A 6000-nucleotide genomic window follows, 5' to 3' on the forward strand; every position below is an offset into this window, starting at 1 on the left:
TTGTCACGTACCCTAGAGGACCTGGTAGTCTTTGTGTGAGTCTAATACAGCCTTTTCGGGGTCAAAAAATAATAGGTCTACGACTGTAATAAACAATCCATTAAAACACTTCTTTTGGGTTAACAGATATTTTCTATCTGAGGATACTCATTTGAAGACTCGGTGGTCACCAATAAGCTAAAGGACACCAGCTTGTGAACCTTCCAGTTTTACTCCTTTAACTATCCCTACTATTCCGAACAAATACGCCAAGCAGATATACTAACCAAAATAACCAAAATGTCTGGTTCTGGTTGAGTTTAGGTTTAAATCCTTAAATTTAAGAATGAAACATAATCAGGTTTTTAAGATGAATAATTTTAGAGGAAAGGGGTGCGACTTTTCATTGTTAGGTTCCTTGTTTAGCCTGACTGTGGACAACTACAGGTAGCCCTACTTCTCTCCCATTCTTCACGTAAATAATCATAAAAATGAATTAAGAACTGAGTTGAGAAAATAAGAACGGAAAATGAAAACTTGAAAGATGGTAAAGTAATATTCAAGTATAACTAGAATTGTTTAGCTCAGTTCTTTTCCACAGCTCTCTCTTTCCGTCTTAGCTTAACCTCAGATCAAAACTAGAAAATGATTGCAACTGTATTTTTTTTACTAGAAACCAAATAATCTGTAATAGTGGCCACAAAATACATTAAAAAAGAGATTTGGAGGGGCTGGGGATTTAGCTCAGTGGTAGAGCGCTTACCTAGGAAGCACAAGGCCCTGGGTTCGGTCCCCAGCTCCGAAAAAAAGAACCAAAAAAAAAAAAAAAAGAGATTTGGAATTTTGTAATTATAGACATCAGACCACTAAAAGCAATTATAAAGTTTAAAAAAAATCTAAATATACTATGTTAATTATTTTGAGGTAGGCATTGAGTAGATATGGGCTATATTAGAATTAGGGTTCAAACTTTGATATTAGAAACCATATGTAAAGTATACGGCTGAAAATCCAAGGGTAGTGTTTGTAGAAGCAGATATTAAACCGTATGAAGAACTTGGGAATAATCGAAACTGTCCTCAAACTGTGTGACTATCGTCTAGAGTAATGAGCATCTAGCTAAGTATCTGGATATATACACAGGCCTGTGGCAGATAATGGACTAGATTGCCCACAGTGTCCTCTTTTAAGGACATTGCCATGTGGTCCTCATGTAACATCTGCCACTCATCTCCCATCTCCGTAACTCAGGGTGGCTCAGACCCAAGACACACTCTTCCATTTGCTTTACCTCAGTATCATTCCATATGCAAATCCTACTTACCGCATCCCCAAATTACATACCAAGGACATGCACTTCATTGCTACTCAAAATACTTTGAGCTCTTATTAAGGTTACAAAATATTCCTTCTAACACGACGCCTTTCTTAAGCTCTTCCTGTAACACATCCCCCATGTAGCAGACTGTCCTTCCAAGGCATAAAGGGTTGGAGACATAGCTCAGTTGTTGAGGTTTTGCCTTGTGTGCATGAGGCCTTGGGTTTGATCCTACCATTTCAGGAATGTGGCATGGTATCACCCACCCGTGATCCCAGGACTTAGGAGGAAGAGGTAGGAGGACCACAAGTTTAGTGTTCTCTTTGTTTACATAGCACGTTTAGGGCTAGCCTGTGCTGTAGTCAGTTGCCACCATGGATCATGCCCTCCTCATCACCTTTAGGGCTAGCCTCCACCATGAAGCATGCCCTCCTCACTTTGCTCTTACTTCTAAGTTCTTCTAAGTCTCTCTCTCTTGGCTTTGTCTCTTTCCTCTCTCTAGAGCATTCTCCATGCACTCTTCACAGTGTTCTTGATTGTTCTCATTCTTTAATCTATCTGGTCTCCCTGTTCTCAGCTCTGATGCCACCTCTGATGACGTCCCCGCCCTCCATGTATAACAACCTCACCCCTGTGTTCCCCTTATTCATTACCTCATGCATTTAATGCATGTATGTTTGCACACCTGCAGCTGCTTTTCTCTGTCATCTAAGTGTGAACTCTGAGGGAACATTGATCCTATCTACATCATTTCTAGGTTAAGTAAAGGGCCTGGCTTATAATAAGTGCAATAAATAAGTGAACAGCCATGCATGGCGGTGCAAGCTTTTAATCCCAGCACCGAGAGGCAGAGGCTGGTGGACCTCTGTTCAAGGCCATCCTGGCCTAGATAGTGAGTTATAGACCAGCAAGCACTACACAGTGAGACCCATAGGGAGGTTCAAGAAGCAAATCAATACATGTGTGCTGTTTATATTTAGTGACAGATTGTCTAGCAAGCCTGAATTCATTATCTGTATCTGATGTTTAAGCGTCGGTAGTGATATATGTTTGAAGCATTCTCCACTCTCTTCTAAAGGATACATCTTTACCAAATTAAGCTTGGGGGATTTTAAATTCATTCGAGATGACTAAAGGAATGGAGAATGGGGGATACAGAAAAGACACGTAGCCTCTGTCCTCCATGTCTGAAGTATTAGTCTCTCAAAGAATCTCAGATCCATGTGCCTTTCCCCATCCGTACTATTCTGTGTCCTCTTTGATCTGGTTAATTTCGCCATGATTGCCCAGTTTTCGTCATTGCCGTTCCTAGCTGCTTTTGGATAGAACTGTATCAGCACAGCAGTCGTCTCCTGTCAAATGTGTCATCATCCCTATTGTAGGCAAATAAAAACCCTCATTCTCTGCTGAGCTACCAGAAGCTTGCTCTCTGTTAACGTGTCACCCAGGACAAATGACAAAGCCTTCATCCTTCCTTGTCTTACTACTTGAAAGGCTGTTTAATACTGAAAAAGAAAGCTGAGCCTGAATCCTTGGTTTAGAATTTTTACTCTGTCGCCTTTTGTGTCAAATAATCTCTTCTCTGCCTCTAACTCTATGGAAATCTTAGGATGTTCTCCAAGGACGGAGAGGCAGGGGGGATGAGTGCCAGTCAACTCTTCTCTCTGTTTGTTTAAGTATTCCCCCTGGAGATGTTCATTTACTAACAATATCCATAACTTTATATAGACAATGCAAATGTAAACTCCAGCTCAATCCCTGTGCAAATAGTTTACCACTCCACCTCACCACTTGTGAGGAGCTTGGCTGTCCACCCGGCTGGATTGAGGAGTGCACAGGAAATCAGTAAGGCTCAGGCTGGGTGTGTCTGGTGAGGGTTTCTCAAAAAATTATTAACTAAGCTTAGGAGACCCACCCTGAATATGGGCTATGCCATCATGCAGCCTAGGGGCTTAGATCAGCAGTTCTCAACCTGTGGGTCTGAGCCTTTCACAAGGGTCACCTAAGACCACTGGAAAATGCATGCATTGGCATTATGATGTATAAGAGTAGCAGGGTTACAGTTATGAAGTAATGAAAATAATTTTATGGTTGGGAGTCACCACAACCTGAAAACTGCATTAAAGGGCCACAGCAGTGGGAAGGTCGAAAAGCACTGGACAAATAGTATAAAAGCAGAAGGGACCGGCCAGCTAATCCTGGTGTGTTCTCTCTGGTTCCCAACTGCCTGAGGTAAGAAACCTGCTCTATCACATGTTTGTAATGATGTTGGACTAAGTTGCTTTACTGTGTCCTTCTGCCATGATCTTATTGTTTTTGAATCTGGAAATCTACTATAATAAAGACTGTTATTAACCCACAGATGAATAGCATTGATCCATAGGCAAAGCTCTGTGACTTCTTCACCTCTTCAAGGTCACATTTCAGACTACCTTAACAATGGCAATGCAACTTTCACATGAATTTCAGAGGGGATACTGAAACCATAGAATGAGGTGTGTGTGGTGTGATGTGTAGGTGTGTGTGTGTGTGTGTGTGTGTTGACCAGGGAAATGACTCAACCTTAATTCTAAAGAATGAGTGGGGAATATCCAGGTAAAAGGAAGGTAGGGGAATGTAGCAATGCTGTAATAGGTGAGATATTTTGTTACAATTTGTGATTTGTTTACTTTTTATTTCTGAAGTCAACCATAAGTTTTCACATGAGTAGAAAATACTTCCCTATGCATTTTATTGACTCATGTATATCTTGCTTTTCCACTAAGCTTTTTACTCCTTGTTTTTATCATTGTCCGTTCCAGGTCAGTGAAACCTTATTTAGAAAATTCCAGCTCTAGTCACAGAGAAGCTGCAGAGCTTCTCCCAATTCCCTCCCACGTGCCGTCGAGGAAGACCCTTTAGCTGCAGATGTTCTCAGACAGACTTTGTTTGAATTAACAAAGTTTCAGGATTTACTGGAAGACGCCCAAGTCAATACTCTCACTTGTATCTATGTTCATAGAAACACTGGTCTCATCTTTAAAATGAAATGTTGTCCTTAACTCCCAACATTCTCATTGTGGAAATAGGTATTATGTTTCCTTGTTTTATCTTTGACTGTTATTCAGAGCACAAGTGTACGTCTTCAGCAAATTCCCATTTTGTATATTGGTAACCCAACGGCATTATCAGTAAAATTAAAGGATCTATGGCTTTTCTTGTATATTTCTATATAGACAGACAAATGGTTTCATTATAAGAATGCCATTTTCTTAGACAGTAGTTAGTCATTGTGATTGATAAAACAATTGAAGATTTATGAAGATATTCATTAGGCTTCTTATGCTTAGTAGCATGAGAACATACTTCGGGTACATGTTAACTTAGAATTGTGTATTTCATACATGGATTATAGACAGACACATAGACATAGAGTAAAAATCTCCTTTCTTCCAACTAAACTATCACATTACATAGTTACACAGACTACCATTTTGTAACTGTCTCTTCTTGGAGAACATAAACTATGTTAATGAAGGTGTTTGAAGAGAATATTGTTTTGCCTTTTCTGATTGAAAAGGAGGCAGAGGCATAAACTGAGACTTCAATCATTGCTTGTGACAATAGATGGTCCCATTTAGAGTCAGTAAAATGTCATTCGTAGAAACAGATTTTCATTGAAAGCCACTCTGAGGAAAACATTAACAAAGTATTTGAATGAGTTGCTTGCTCTGTGGAGGGAAGGGATGGGAAGAAGGTAAAGAAGCAAAGAAATAGTCTCCCCAAAGACTAAGCAGAACTCTCTGAAAGAATCTGCTTCAGATGTAAGCATCAGACCTGTTGTATCAAAAGAATTTGTTTGTAGGGTCCACAGTGCTAAAGTTAGAAGTACCACCATTTTGCTTTTAAGATTAGGACGTTTGTAAACTCTAGTCATTGAGTTCATTTGCTGTAATGACTTTTACATTCACACAGAGTTCTTGGGAACTATTTAGGAGTTTGATGGAGTAGTCAAATACCTATAAATATAAGAAGTATCACAAGTCAACATAACTAACAGAAAGAAATAATTTTTGTATAATAAACTCTTGGGGGAAGCTATGGAAGTCGTGTGGCAGTGTGGGGCCATCCTCATTTTGACACCAGTGGACTGAGAGGCAGAATGATCACATTTTGTCTTGGAGCCAAACCTTGGTAATCCAGAGAGTCCTCCTCCTCACCTTCCTCTTCCTCCTCCTCCCCCCTCTTTCTCCTCTTCCTCTTCTCCCTCTTCTTCTTCCTCCTCCTCCTCTTCCTCTTCCTCCCCTTCCTCTTCTTTCTCTTTCTCCGATTCCTCCTCTTTCTCATTCTCTTCCTCCTCCTTCTCTTCCTTCACCTCTTTTTCTTTTTCTGAAGAGAGTAGCTTGAGAGAAGAAAGGTTTGCTTAGTTTGATGCCAAAACACTCACGAGAAAGCTTTTCTTTTCGCATTAGTCTGTATCATTAATTTCCATTCTTATTCTTATTCTTCTTTTTCACCTTAACCCTCCCTGGCCCATGGAAGAGAAGCTGATGGGATCTTGGACTCCCCCTCCAGAAGAACATTGATATGATGGGATGTGTGGAATTTCAAATCTGGTTTCCAGGGATTGGCTGAGCACAGAACCCCCACTGTAGCTCCACAGACATCAGTTTCCTTAAGTGTGGATTGGAATATCTCCTTTCACTCAGTGTTCCAACTGCACA

The sequence above is a fragment of the Rattus norvegicus genome, chromosome 14 (genome assembly GCF_036323735.1).
Source record: "Rattus norvegicus strain BN/NHsdMcwi chromosome 14, GRCr8, whole genome shotgun sequence".
In the NCBI taxonomy this organism is placed as follows: domain Eukaryota; kingdom Metazoa; phylum Chordata; class Mammalia; order Rodentia; family Muridae; genus Rattus; species Rattus norvegicus.